This window comes from Rhipicephalus sanguineus, chromosome 4, assembly GCF_013339695.2.
Source record: "Rhipicephalus sanguineus isolate Rsan-2018 chromosome 4, BIME_Rsan_1.4, whole genome shotgun sequence".
In the NCBI taxonomy this organism is placed as follows: Eukaryota; Metazoa; Arthropoda; class Arachnida; order Ixodida; family Ixodidae; genus Rhipicephalus; species Rhipicephalus sanguineus.
Window position 1 is genome coordinate 7,012,906 of NC_051179.1, and position 15,755 is coordinate 7,028,660.

Sequence of the window (15,755 nt, forward strand, 5' to 3'; positions counted from 1 at the left end):
TGATGATAGTTTTCGGTCATGACAGACATTTTATGTGGAGCTGGAAGCAGCTTCGCTGTTGAAAATCACTGTCAATGACCAGTTGTGAAAGCTATGTTCATTCTGCTCTCACTATTTCGCTCATGCTAGTAATCCATCTTTTTCATATTACTGTGCTGCCACTCGCCGCCGGAAAGGTTTTGGTAGGGTGCCAGAGCTTTCACGTGGTGATTTCCATGTTTGCACCTGTGTTGGTTTTTCGTCACTAGAAAATCTTCTCGATCTCATTGATTGCAATTTCTGATGCCAATGTCTTGTCTTTTTCAAGTCTGTGACACAGTAAGCTAATTGTCATGCTCAAAGGGGCCCTGCGACACTTTTACAAGTAATCGTCGAATGACCTTATTATAGGAGTTTATTGCCTGCAAATTGATTGCCGCCAAAACTTTTCGAATTTGTCACGTGTGAGCAGAGTTACAGGGATTTGTCGCAAACTTCAAGCGCTGTCTCACTTCATTCTTCCAAGCAAGAGTGGTGAAAGCTACACAGGGGGAAATGACATAGGGGCAAGAAGCTACAGCATTGTCTGTCATGACAGTAAAGTTAAGTTCTTCACCCGTGATCCGAGGATCTGCAGTTCAGCCAGAGGCTGGCCACCAGGCTAGTGAAGCTTTTACACTCGATGTGCCCCGTCAGAGACAGTCCTTGTCGTGACTAGCGAGCAAGAGGCTTGGAGATTGTGGAGCAAGTAGTTTTATATATAGCAGAGGTTACAAAGGGAACATATTTACAAGGTACTTAAAATTCTGGCTAGCTACTTTGGACATCGTCCAACCCTGGGAGACCCGAGCACTGCCTAGCAGTAACACCGCTCAGACCAGACTGTCCTTCTTCCCACGGTCAAGCCTTTTCGTCTCTTCCTCAGCACCCACTTTCCCCACTTGCAGTCACGTGGTCTTGCCGACCTTGGCACACCTATTACTAGCGTCCATGTGGCTGCACACACGCGGAGAGGGCTCTATCGAAAGGGTGGGGTGACCTCGGAGTTCTTCTGCGGTAGCACACACTAGGGAGAGTTTCCCGTTAACACGCCGGCATGCCGCCATCAGCTGTCTTCTCCCAGCGTCAACTTGCTCCCGGTGACTGACCTTGCAGTCCAGTAATAGTCGCATTGTTCCATAGGCCTCCCAAGCTCGGCCAGGGGGCGCTGCGTCGCACGCGTTTCGTCGCCTTTCTTGCAAAAACCGGTCGCTCCTTTCCCCGCGCCTGCCTTTTGACAGCGCTGTCTCAGCACGTTCACGCACCCTGCATGCGCTGTTTCCTGCTCGCTGTGCACGTGCAACTTCACATGTCGCTTGCTCTGAAGGTTTAGAAACATCCCAGAGATGGAAAAGACGTTTTCATGGTGGGAATCTCACCAGAGGAGGGTGGCTGATCGACCACCTTTTCGGGACAGAGCAGGTCGTCAAGGACAATGCTGTTTGTACGAGGGCTATGTGCGTGCCGATGCTGGACGGGCACATTTCTTTGACATGAATAGGAAGGTGATTGCGCGATATCTGTAATTATGTTACCGGTAAAACGTACATTCGTTGCGGCAGTCGTGTCTACTCGGAGCTGTCAGCAAATATCCAGCACGCTTTCGCGTGTGTTTTCTATTGATAACTTTTCGATTGCTTGGATGCCAAGTTTGTCGTGCGGCTTTAAATTTATTATGAGCTCAGTGTGAAGAGCATAAATTTACATCTGCCCTGTTGAGTCACTGGCTGCATCGCAATCCGCAGTGTTCAGTTTCATGGGATTTTTGCTTTTGCCGAGGTTTGCATGGGATGATAACGTCGGATCGCAAGTTTAATGTCACTTAGATTTTTTTGGAGCTCCCTTTGACAGCATAATGATACGCGCAGAAAAAAAAAAAAAAACATTTCATGCTCACTTCGACCATGCATGTTTCTTGCAGAGGTGTGTTTCATTTCGAATAATATCGACGCCTGATCATGCACAGTGTTATAAAAAAGCTGATTCGAATGTCGCTTTGGTTGTTTCGACAGCTCGCTTGGTCAGCATCATACTATACAATACCCACTGGGATCGCGCATGTTTATGATTATGCCGAGATTTGTGCCCAATGATAAGTGCGTCGGATTTCGCGAAGCCATCGAAAATTTAATTGCCGCCTGGGATCTTTTTTCAGCTCGTTTCCAAAGCGGCACCTGTATATTGCCCGCAGCTCACGCGCATGCAAGGCTATATATTACGTGCCGAAAGCACGACAATATTAGGAGGCACGCCGTGGTGGGGGACTTCGGATTAATTTCGGCCATCTGGGGTTCTTCAACGTGTACGTAAATCTAAGTACGCCGGTGTTACTGCATTTCACTCCCATCGAAATGCAGCTGCCGTATGCGTGAATCGAACCCATGACCACGATCTTAGCAGCGCAACACTTCAGCCTGCTAAGCAATCACGGCGTGTCGCATGCAAGGCCAATATAAACACTCAGTGCAAACATGCAGCTTAATTCTGTTTACAGTGAGCCGCGACGGGAAATGTACTGCAATCAGCTGAATTAAACACTTAGTACTCACGGTACGGTATTTAAACTGTGGTGTATTAAGCCCACATGCTCCGCTGCTGTCACATTACAAATGTTAGACTCGGAAAGCCAGCGCGCAATCTCGAAACGTACAGCGGCTGTCTATTTGTCATAACTTTGGTTCACAAACGAATTTCCTTTCAAATGAGCACGATCATCACGTTTCTCCCCGTTAATAGTTCGTAATACTGTGTACGATTTAAATTGCTTCAAGGTGAGAAGACCACGAAAGCATCGCGGCGAACTGCCATAATCCACTCTTGACGCCTCTGCTCCTCGTACTGCTTGCGTTGGAAACGGTGGAACTAGACGGGCAGTTTTCGGCTGTTCGTCATTTTTAAACTTTTGTGACAGTTCACAATGCAGCAGGACTGCATGCCTGCTTTCGAGTACGACGAAGGAACGGCACCCATAGCGTGACAAATGCGAGATAAAAGCCCCGGGGAGCACGTTCTCCGCACACGCAATGGGAAAACCAAGCAAGAGCGACCCGTCCGAGCTACCGGAGGTTTCCGCTCTCTCCGCTGGGGCGGTGGACGGCGCTGCGCAAACTTGAGCCCTGGAAGTCTATTGCCCAGGCAGCCGCCGTCTGCGACCCCCGTGCCTTCTCTCTGTTGGCGCGGGTGACGTTGCAGGCATACAGGCGCAAACAGCCTCCCCCGGCTCGCTGGTTTCTGCGAACCTTACATGCCCCTCTTAAAGGCCAACTCCGGCGATTTTTTGGCCATGTCGAAGTAATGGTGCTCTTATGTTCTTGAGATGCTCCTGTCACGGGCCCGACGGCAGAAATACTCGGCAAATTGGAGAATAATTTTAAATAAGCAAAAAAGCGCGGCACCGAAACCAAAACCCAACCGAGCATACTTTCTTCGCTTGACGTATAAGTCGGTAAAAACCGGAAATCATGCAAGGCATGCCGGTCCCGCCAGTGCGTAGTACGAAAGCTGCGAAAGCGGCAAAGAGCAGACGCTCAGGGGAAAGGTGACTCCATCGGAAATATATCTTGTGTGTGACTGTCCGTGCTACGTGCACAAGCTCCTCGGAGCTGTCGGAAAATGGCAGCTGCGATTCAGACGCATTTGTAGGCCAACTAAAATCGCCATTCCATTCCTCTTCGATGAAGTGGACACACCTCTTTAGTTCTTTGCTTTACTGGTTGCGCATTCCACCACCAGATGGTGCCACCTGTCCAGGCGGCTCAAGTTTGTGGGGCTGCGATCGGGTAAAATGCTAACGTTGAGAAGTTTGCGGACTAACTAAAGCTTTTTTTAGTATTGCTATGGGAAGTGTGCATAAGTTTGGCAATAGCGGCGTTCACCGTCGCATTGGTAGGACCGAAGGAATTTAATGAGCCAAGTACGAGCCACCTTTTCGCACCAACGTTACTAGATTAGGCTACGTTGATTCGCACCTGTATACATTATGGAAAGTGTTTCCGTACGGTAATGTACACGCCTGTGCACTCTTTAGCCGGTATGGTATTACCGCACTTTCCGTGTGATAAACCGGCATTGCTAGCTCTAATACAAAGACGCAGGGTAATCGTTAGGTGCGAGTGTTTTGTGATTGCCAACGGGGAATCGTGTGCAGCCCACAACGCAACACCACTTGCCACCCATCGCATCCATTACCGCAAGGAACTGAAATTCACATGCCCAGCCAACGAAGTGCTCGCCAAACACACGCGATTGTTGCCTTGCGGATAGCAGACGCTCTAGGGGCCCCTCGGTTCCGTCACTTCCGCTTTAACAAAAATGACGTCACGCACACAATGTTGCCTTTATTCTGGGAAGCGAGGTGGGGAGAGTCAGGGCAATCAATAAAATTCATTTGTAATGAATCTGCGCATGTCTCCAGCTTATAATTTGGCATAAATAATGGAAACGTGAAAAGGAACGTACCCAGCGAATTTTATTGAGATCCACTGACCTCGAAAAATCGCCGGGGGACATGGCACTTGAAAAAAGTTTTTTTATTTCTTGATAGATTTTGGTGAAACTTCCTGGGTTTATGTATATTTGTGCGCTAATTTCAAATATGCAATTATTTTTCTAGTATGAGGTGCAATTTTTAAAATACAAGATATTTCGTGTGCCTTTTGGGGAGCGATATTTTTTAAAAACTGAGATACAAAGTAAATCAGCATATCACAATAATCTGGAATCAGGATGTGTGCAGTGCAACAAAAATGGATGTTCTAAACCCATTAGAACAAAAGTTATGATATGTTGAACATTCACGAGTGAAATTCCAGCTTGAAATTGATTCACTCGCAAATGTTCAACATACCATAACTTACGTTTGTTCAGATGGGTTAAGAACATCCATTTTCGTTGCACTGCACACAGTTCTGATTGCAGATTATTGTGGTATGCTTATTTCTTTTGTAACACACTCAGTTTAGAAATAATCTTGCTCCCCAAAAGGCGCATGAAATATTCTGTATTTTAAAAACTACACATTATACCAGAAAAGTAATTGCATATTTGAAATCAGCACACAAACATACGTAAAGTCACCAAGTTTCATCGAAATCGATCAAGAAATAAAGAAAAATTTTTAACAGCAGTGTCCCCCTTAAGATTCACATAAGGGGGCGTGTTATGGGAAAAACGACAAAAAAAAAAAGATTTGTGAAACCTTAAAGGGACACTAAAGGCAAATATTAAGTTGACGTTGATTGTTGAAACAGTGGTCCAGAAACCTCGTAGTGCTACTTTTGTGCCAAGGAAGTGCTTATTTTGAAATAAAATCACGTTTTAATGGTCCGCATCACGTTTGCACACTTCACCCAACTGAAAGCAGTCTTTCTCACGTCACTGTTGCCATGCCCAACGTTGCCCGCCTTTACTGCGCGGCAGCGTGCACTGGCAGCGTGCACCATTCGGGCATCCGGCAACATCACATGCATGCGGCATTTTGTCCAATTTTCTGTCAGAGCGACTTTCATGAGCGCGCAAAACACATGTGGCAGTATGCGATACCGAAACTACCCCTGAGACGCGACCGCGTGAGCGAAGCAGGGCGCCGGGCGAAGCGCAGTTCGGCGAAAACGGAACCTTTGAACCACACGCGCTGTTCCCCACGGCAACGCCAAAGAGGTTCTTTATTCCATGAATCAAACAGAAACGAACAAGGAGAATTTTATTACTTCTCTTGATGCATGGAAGGTTCTTTTTTTATTGCAGCTAGTTTGATTACGAGTGATTAATTGTAGTCGGACTCTCTCACGTCATCAGGGTCATTTCCAAAATGTCCCGCTCGTGGCGCTCATTGTGTGATACATTTAGCTTAATTTCTTGTTAAGTAGGGCGCTGCTGTTGATAATATTGCCGTTTTAGACATCATACATTGAGCTTTCATTCGGGCATAAATTATTTGCCTTTAGTGTCCCTTTTTGCCCTCTGTGCTCGGCTAAGGGTTAATGGCCCTTCGCAGCGCGAAACACATGCACAGCCACAGCCACACTTTCACCTCACAGTTTGTGGGTGACACTGTTTCGGAGACGTGCACAGCATGTGCACAACATGTGCACAAACAGATTTAGTTTCCATCACTGCTGGTGCACTCCTCTCCCACCGACTGCCTGGCACTGTTACTCGTGTACTAACACGCATTTGGCACGTGCATCATCGCACCCGCGTTGACATGAGCACTACCCCTTCTGTGGTGTACAGCAACATTCTAGCCCTGGACTGCGAGCGAGCATCGTGTTATCTTTGCCCCGTCTACATCGCCAGCAGTGTTTGGCTTAGACCCTACCCAGTCCCTTCCGCTTAGGAAACATTTTTCCTGAGCACTGTTTGTTGAATGCTAACACTGCCTCGCTCACCTGAACACTCTGCGGCTTTGCCCGCCTATCAAACTGTGTAGCGTGCACGGTCTGTTGCTTCACTCTGGCCGCCTCTTTAAGGGGACATGGCTTGTGGAGACCAAAAAATTATCAAAGAAAAAAAGTTGTGTATTACATTATTGAGATCTACAGCTATTCTTTCGCATGCAAAGCCTAACGTAAGTCTTATAATATCAGTATTTCATCCGCGGTTTAGATCCGTGCAGCAAATACGAGCTGAACGTTAAATGTTTTTCAGTCACTTATTTAGCTTGTTGGAGTGATAACTCATGATCTAGAACAGCTAGAGTTGTAATTACATTTTTAACATAAAGCCCAAGCTGTGATCACAAAGTGGTGAGAGCAGAGTTCTCATTTTCTGCTCATAGGATTTTAAAATTAGATTTTGTTTTTTCTTTAGGGTAGTCACAGTACAAACATTGAATTTTGATCATCTGCAGAATGACAAGTGATTCGATCTGAAAATTGTTTGCAGCATTGAACTTATTGCATATTGTAGTATCTGGCTGCCTGATAACATGGCATGCACTTACTGCTGACCGTTCTTTTTTTCCTATTGTCTCCGGAAACAATGGATAGGCAGTTTTGTGCATTTCATAAACCACTTTACCTACAAAAAAAATTACTGCATATTTGCAGTCAGCTTGCAAAACTAAACAAGTCTATTTAGTTTCATCAGGTTTGGACATAAAATACAGCAGTTATCTCCACAAGCCATGTCCCCCCTTAAGCAACTTCCACGCTTTCTCGGACAACAAACAGTCAGTGCGTGCCATTAGTTTGTCAGTGCGCGCAATACTGGCACTGTTTCCTTATTATCCGCGAAGACTCCCGTGCCACGTGTGAGCGCTAGTGGTAGCATAGTCAGCTTTGCCTGTACCTGTTCTCCGAACGCGGAGACCACTTTAACTGACCCGTGTGGCTGCGCAAGCTCCGGCGGGACTACACTCTCCCAGACATTACCCGCATCAAGGATGGCGCAAACCTCAACGTCTCAAAGGCAACATAATGTGATAGGTTCGTGTTCCACGCCGTCCGACAACTATCGCCGTCATCGATACGCATGCGGACAAACCGATCCTTTCCTGAGAGCCGGACTTCGTGGCATCACGGTTTTCCGCTCGCGAGCAATCCGCCTTCAAGTGCCCATGCACCCCACATAAGAAGCAAGTCGTGCCTTTGTGGACTCCCGCGCTGGTGGTTTAGCCTGATCCTGTGGGCCCGTGGTCATCGTCTCTACGATGTTGCGTTCCGACCTTTTGCAACCACTGTTTTGGCCTTCTGCTTCCTCAAATGTTATGATTAAGGCTACGATTTCTTGGGCCTTGCGCCAGCACCCTCCCTCCTGAAGCGTTACATACTTTAAGGCAGCATCTGACAAGCCGTCTTTCATCTGGTCTGCGGTAAACAGTTCTGAGCAGCTCCTCAAAGGTATTCACGCCTCTCGCCTCCATGTAAAAATGCAAATACAGTGAACTCCCGTTAAGACGAACTCGGTTAAGACGAACTCTCGCTTATGCCGAACAACACAGGACCGGTTGTTTGGTTCCCCATAGACTCAATGCAAAAAAAATTCGCTTAAGACGAACCGCCCAAGTGTATTCTTCTGTTAAGACGAACTCTCGCGGTGGTCAACAACGCTGGTGATTCTGCGAAACGAACACTGCAGTCTTGGTTGGGCATTCAGGCGACCCAGAAAAAGCACAAAAGAAAAAAAAAGCGCTTTCGGGAGCAAAGACGCGAAGCAAATCGCGACGCGGAGGGCGCGAGATAAAGGAAAAAGAACGGTCAGCGGATAAAGCCGGCATCCCCCTCACCCCTAGCCTGTGGGTGGGGGAGGTGCGGGCTTTATCGGCAAAGAAAGCAACAAAAAGAGTAGGGGGATTTACAACTTGGACCCCCAAGCCATTGTATTCCCCTCCCGTTCTTCAGTTTCCCAGCTGGAGTACAAAGGAGAACAGAAGAACACAAGAGCTTGGGGCCCCTCCGCCGTGGTCAGAGGGGCAAACGCAAGGGGAGTGGGGGAAAAAAAAAAAGAAAGCGACAACAGGAACAAAAATGGTCTGTGCATTACAATCGAGTACGAAACCAAAACCACGATCGCGGCGCACTCTCGTCAGAGGGGTCAGGTGCATTGTCATCGCCATCACACAATGGCGGCCGAGCACATGTATTTTGTGGTCAATTCGCGTTGGTTCGCATAGGACCTGTGTTCCTGTGTGCGTTGTATCTGTTCCCAGTGAAGTGCAAACTGTGATCAGCCATTTTGATTATGGAAGCGCACAACAAGGGAAGGCTATTTTGCACAGTGAATATAGCTGCGTTGTGTCTTTTTCGTGGCGAGGCTTGTGACCGTGAGTAGCCCGATGGGATACCTTCAGCTGCACGTCGTTCAGGAAAAGTTACTACGGGCCGAAAACGGCAAAATATCCGGACCTCGAAGAAAACCTTGCAGACTTTCTTAAGCAACTCGGCGTATAATGACTTTGTCAAGGCAACAGCACGCGACCGAGGCCCATCCAGAAGTGATCTTAGAGCCAGCAAAACAGGCTCACAGAAGAAAACGAACTGCCAGGACAATAAATTTTACATTCTTTGAAGGAAAATTGTGCTTCTCTCTCTCTTTTTGTAATCGTCAACATAGGAGCGTGCTACAGTTTTATCATTAAAATGTGGTAGCAGTATGTACATGATTTTTTTTTTTTTTTGAACCCGCGAAATCAGGTGCTCGTACGATTCGTGTAAGTACTCTGCTTGAAGGCATAGTTTTTATCTAGATGAGCCAAATAAATGCTTTTTCTTGTCTTTTTGCCACCATTGTAGGCCTACTCCATTCAGTGTTTTCAAGTAACATATTTGGATGCACTTGGCATGTTACCATGTCTCTTTTTAGGGGCACTTCTGATAAGCCGAACTCCTGATAAGACGAACAGATGACCGCGGCCCCTTCGAGTTCGTCTTAACGGGAGTCTACTGTAGCTCTGAAGCCTTGTCATGAATGCCCAGCACCCTTCTGCCGCCCGTTTCTTCGCCCCTTGGAACCACAGCAGGTATTCCCCGGCGGAAAGCTTCATTTCCTTGAGCAGTGTGCCCTTGAGCATTTCGCAGTCCCTATGCTGAGGTGGTGCCAAGCGTGTTGACAAAAATAGGATTGGAAAAATAATTTGGGCCCACCAAGCTTTTGGAACTTCGTACCCCTCCAGTGCACTCTCTGCAGCCTCAAACAATACTGGGACCTCCCCTTCCGTCGGGAACTTTGGCAGCACCCTGCTAATAAGCTTTGAGAAGTGTCGCAGCTCACTTAAGTTCTCCTGCCCCCTGTCAACGCGTGAACTCAGCCCGGAGCCACGCTGTTGTTCTCTTGCGATTGCTGGTTCTAACTCTCTTAGCTTAATTTTCATTCTGAGCAATTCCACTTCCGAATGGCTTCCTGACTCTTCTGGAACGACGGACACGTTTCCGACCGCCTCGTTGTCCCTAGAATCGTCCATACCGCTGGTTGTTTGTGTATCTGGATTTACATAGGCGAACAATGTTTCCATGTAAACGCCTACCTAGCCTAATCCGAACACAGTGCACTGGCCCAGGCAGATGAAGAAGAGTACTCACCCTTCGATACGACCAGCGTAGCTCCAGTCCTCCTAACGCGCTGGTCTTGCTGTTGCACTCTGCTTCCCCCCGCCGGCGCCCAGTGGATGACTTGAAGCTGCTGGCCAGCAGACTCCTATGGCTGTCTCCTGGCGTCCTTAGGACCCTGGTCCTCGTGCCGTACTGCTTTGCCGATACTGCTGATTTCTCTCCGCCCGCGCCAAGTACTTGACACACAGTCCTGACTCGCTGCCAAAGCGTTGCCTCTTCTTCACCGCCTGTTCAATCCCTTCGCCATCACAAGATGGTTGAGGGGATCCCACCACTGCCACCAGTAAAGTTGGTTCTTCACCCGTGATCCGTGGATCTGCGATTCAGCCAGAGGCTGGCCACCAGGCTAGTGAAGTTTTTACACTGAAGGTGCCCTGTCAGAGACTGTCCTTGCAGCGACTAGCGAGCAGAGGCTTGGTGATTGTGGAGCAAATAGTTTTATATACAGCAAAGGTTACAAAAGAAACATATTTACAAGGTATTTACAAATTCTGGTCGGCTACTTTGGACATCGTCCAACCTCGGGAGAGCCGAGCACTGCCTAGCAGTAACACCGCTCAGACTAGACTGCCCTTCTTCCCACGGTGAAGCTTTTTAGTCTCTTCCTCAGCACCCACTTTCCCCACTTGCAGTCACGTGGTCTTGCCGACCTTGGCACGCCTATTCCTAGCGTCCATGTGGCTGCAGCCACGTGGAAAGGGCTCTGTCGGAGCGGTGGGGTGACCTCCGAGTCCTTCCACGGTAGCGCACACTTGGGAGAGTTTCCCGTTAACACGCCGGCATGCCGCCATCGGCTGTCTTCTCCCAGCGTCAGCTTGCCCCCGGTGTCTGACCTTGCAGTCTAGTAATGGTGGCATTGTTGCATTGCCCAGGTGACTGCCGTCTGCATACAGGCGCTAACGACTACGTTCGAAAAGTGTTGCAGAGTTCCTTTACCTTCCCGTTAAGCACTATCCCATTGCCCAGCATCTCGAAATTTGGGTGTTGCTTTATCAGGCTGTGGATGCCGCAACTGCCATTGCTCCCTTGTCGACGCTATTGATGGCCTCCTTGTTTGTGCACACTTTCACTTGAAAAGGCGTGATCTTAGCACTGCTATCACCAGTTACTTTTGTAGATGAGAAACACTACATGCAAGTCACATTTGTGACAAGGAAGCAGGTGCTTTGAACAGCGCGTACCCTCTGCTTTCAAGAAGGTCACTTTTTGTGCCAGCCACCAGGGTGGTGCAGTTATTACAGTGCTCAGCTGCTGATCCGAAGGGTTCGATCCTGTCTGTGGTGAATACATTTCGATGCGACTGCCATTAGAGGCTCTCGTACCATGCAGTGTGAGTGCATGTTAAAGAATTCCAGGTGGTTGAAATTCTCGTAGCACTATACTATGGCATGCCACATTATCATATTGTGATTTTTGCACGTAATAACCCAGAAATTATTATTATTTACTTTTTAGGCTGAACTTGGGGCAAGGCACGAGCCCAAAGAATGTGTTTGTCATGGCTAAGGCCCCAAGGATACATTTTGTGCTTTTTTCCTTGCAATCGCTCACCGACATCCAGCAGCTTTAACTTTCGTTTTATTGCACACAACTTGAGCGCATATCTTGCATGCTCGGCCAATGCCTCCTTTATAAAAACTATGCCTGTCAATTCTGGTGCCACCCAATGGGGCCGCCACGGACACCTCGGTTCGTATGCCGCTTGAGGAACGGCGCTAACAGCGGACGCAATGCCGTTGCGACAAGGCTTGTGAAACGTACGCGCCATGCCTGAGTTGTGCTACTCACGCTGATTATAAAGTTGCATAATGTACTGTATTTATATTTTATTTATTTCGTCAAGTATGCTAACGAAGCACTGCTGCAGTGCTTATATGGTGCGGGTTTCATGCGAGACAGGCATGACATAGCCATTGGTCCCGTTGTGAGATTTTGTTCTCACGACCTTAATTTCGTTAGAGGTGAACAACATCCACGTTATACATTTAACAATGGAATGTTTGTGTGCCGTACTTATCTCGCCATGTCAAGACTGCTACAGTTCATTTGGCATAATACAATTTTTTGCAGCTTTCATGATAATGGTTTCTTTACATACAACTTGGGAACTGAATGCTTGTCTGTGATATTAAAAGTACGCTTATTGAGCAGTGGCCTGATGAATTTGTGGCACAAGAGCTGAAGGAGCACCTTAGTATGGTCTGGCTCTTGATTCATGCTCATCAAAATGGGGACATCTGCAAGCATGTCAGCAGTACATTACCCACTGGTTTCTAGTAGTTTGGAAATTGACTTTTTGTGAAGCAGCATGATGCTGACAAACCGCTTGAGACGTTTCAAGAAAGACTACGGCCTGTATTCACAAACCAATACGGCCCGTATTCACAAACCAACCTTATCCTTATCTTTTGCCCTCCTTACCTTTTCGGCACCTTAACGCGTTTCATAAACAAACCTTATGCCGCAATCCAACCTTTCCTTGACCTTATCGCCGTGAAAAGGTGGCGTTTGATAAGGTAGCCCGGCAGGTACCTTAAGGCGCCACTTATGAGGCGCGCTATGGCTGATTACGCAAGAAACTTTACAAAATCATTAAAGTAAAGGTGACGTACGCTCCCGGCCTTCATATGTGCAATTAACGCTGCGAGTGCTTGGGAACCGTCCAAATTCCATGGAAGTGTTCAGCGACGGTGTGTTGCTGAGCAGATTCTGCTTCTTGAAGCGAGCACTTCATGTTCCCGAGCTTGCCGCTGCAAACGAGCCCCAACAACGTCGGTTTTCCCGTGCCACCACTTCTTCAGCTGCTGGTGGCGCTATGTTTCTACGGCGCAGGCACTTTTCAAATTGTCAATGGTGACTTGGTGGACATAACCTAGCCATACTGCCTCGCATTATTAAACGTGTGAAAAAAATCTGTGCGGGTATGGCGGCGAAGTGAACGTGTTTCACTGCAGGATGGGATATTTTTTACCCATTTTTGCACTCACGTAGCTTGCAGCTGCTCGGTGCTCGGTGCGCAGGTCGCTCTTGCTGCTTTGAGCTGCTCCCACTTTCTCGCGTTGTCCTTCACTAACACCGCGGGCTATCACAATGCGATGCTTTCAAGTCGATTACAAGCGCTGGATCTTCAGTGAAATTCAATTTTCATCTTTCTGTCGCGCTCAATAACAAGCGTATGACCGACGAAAACAGCCACACACGCAGGCAGACGGAGAAAAACCGCTCGCAATTCACGCGCATGTCGGTGCCCTCGTAGAAACCAGCGCTTCGTGGACCGGCGCGTCTGCCTCCGCATGTGGCGGCGCGTCTACGCGAGCCGCCGGTTGCTATGACAACGGTAAAACGTTAACAAAGAAAAGGAGCAAACGGCGCAGTAAGACAGCGCGCTTTCTTACCGAAACTTGCACGGTCATGCGTTCCTGCATTTGTATTATTGTTTTGAGGAGCATAGAGCTTTTATTTCTTGCTAATAAACCAACAATAAGCCAGTAAAAGTTCATAGCCTCGCTCCCATGCTCGTTCGTTATGACGACAAGGCCGCCTTCCGTAAAGCTGCCTTAAAACCGAATAAGGCGAGTTTATGAAACGCACTGTGACCTTTTCTTATCCTTACACTTTTCCCTTCCTTACAAAAGGCCGCCTTATAGCGTTAAGGTAAGGTTGGTTTGTGAATACGGCCCTACATACAATTTCTTGGCTGGAAATGTCAGTTCTGCAACTTAATGCTTCGGTATGCACCAGCTCAGCTGCTGTGGGTACTGTGTCACTCGAAGCAATGCCCGAACCATTTCTCAATGTAAGAGCTGCATTTGAGCATGTTGGCCTTTTGGTGCTTATGCTGGTTGCACAACAACTAGTGATTGTTGTCCAATTCTGGTCTCTGAATTCAGCAGCAAGGAAGTGCTTACTGCAAACAACGGAGTAATTTGATGTGGTGCTCAGCTCCCGTTTGTTTCACGAGGTCACCATTAGCCATTGTTGGCTCAAGGTCGGCACGAATCTCGTAGAATAATACTCTGGTGCTCTTCTTTCTTGCATTGATAAAATTTCAGGGTGCGCACAGGTCCTTGAAACCCTTGAATACCCTGAAAATCGAAAGTCTGTTTTCAAGGCCCTTAAAAACCCTTAATTTCGGACCAGTCCCTGAAAAGCCTTGAGTTTGTTGAATGCTCAATTTGAATTGCTATTTTTCCTCATGGAAACGGTTTTCGTTGCTGAACGTTTGTGAGTTCTCAAATGCGGCCAAGAAACCGTACCAATTTTTATACCTATTTAGGAGACTCTCGTTAGACAGCTGGCAACATTGGATTTGGTGCGAGTCTCGGAGGCAGTGTTCACCGTAGACTTCGTGTCAGTGACTTAAAACATCACCCTGGCGGAAGTAGTGTCGGCTGCGAGTGCAGTCGCCCCATCGCTCTCGCATGTCCATTGTATGATTGTCTCTGTCCAACTAGTTCCACGCGGCATCCGCGTTTGTGCGTGGGCTTTAACCTAGTTGTGTCCTTGTGCTACCAGCGCTTTTTGGAATGAGCGTGCCTTCTACGTGTCAGTGCAAGGGGTGCAAGTGATGTGTTGATATGTGAAACAATGCCCGGAAAAAGCAAATTTGAGACTACGTGGCGCCATCATGACAACTACAAGCACTGGATTGCACCTGACACGACGAATCCACATTGGGATAGGTACAAGCTTTGTGGCAAAACTTTTGGTGTCACTGCCAGGGGTGAATCTGATGTAAAAAGTCACACGAAAAGTGCCAAGCATATTGGCGCAATGAAGATCGGGGAAGCGGTGTGTTGAAAAGCTACCTGACGCCTGTTGCGACAGAGCAGTCCACTACAGCGTCTCCATTGCAGTCACCAAGCTTACATGATGCTTCTACTGACACAGAAATTCCCTGGACTTTGAACGTCTTCATATCCCACTTCTCGTACTAGTCAATTTGTATTGTGACATGCATTTTTCTTTGTGCAATAAATGTCAGACCTTTTGAGAGCACTGTTTCAAGATCTTCGACATGGGGAAAAAAATTACCTCTTGAAGAGGGCCTTGAAAATCCTCCTATAGGGCTTTGAAAGTCCTTGAATATCCTTGAATTTTCCCCTTTGAAACCTGTACGAACCCTGTCAGATATGCACATAGTCACACAACAGTGCCTCTTGATGAACGCTGTCTGTACACAAAGCTGAAGCACACTTCATAACACCTTCTTGTGCACGCCAACACCAGAGTATGAAAATTTCCTTGCCTATCTCCCGCAAATGAGTTCTGCAAGCCTGTGCATCGGTGGTATGGACGGAGCGGGATGCCTCACGCTAGTGTTAGCTGGCAGCGCCACGAGCGGCAAGCACTGGTAAATGAGAAAGGAAGACAGAAAGGAGGGGCTCTTTGACAGGCATAGTTATCATAAAGGAGGCGTTTGCGTGGCAGTCCCAGCATCAATGTGGTTCTGGATACCTTTGGAAGCGCTGGCCAGTGGTCTGGTGAAGCTAAATATACTGCAGCTAGACCCAGGTTCTTGAAGACTGAGCCACTCTGGATGCAAAGGCAGATTCAGCAGCATGTCCGTTCGCATTTAGCCATGCCCACCGTGGACAGTCTAGTTCTTTTTGTGAGTTTTACATGTCTTCTTTATTAGATGAGCGTCTCCAGACATGCCCGCACACAGTGAGAAAACTGTGTGTCAGC

At 47.7% G+C, this 15,755-nt stretch overlaps 1 protein-coding gene across 1 annotated transcript in view; it reads left to right on the forward strand.

The window, feature by feature from the left end:
* Window positions 1–15,755, forward strand: part of LOC119389333 (pre-mRNA-processing-splicing factor 8) — a 619,528-nt gene that overhangs the window by 14,853 nt on the left and 588,920 nt on the right. The window lies entirely within an intron of this gene.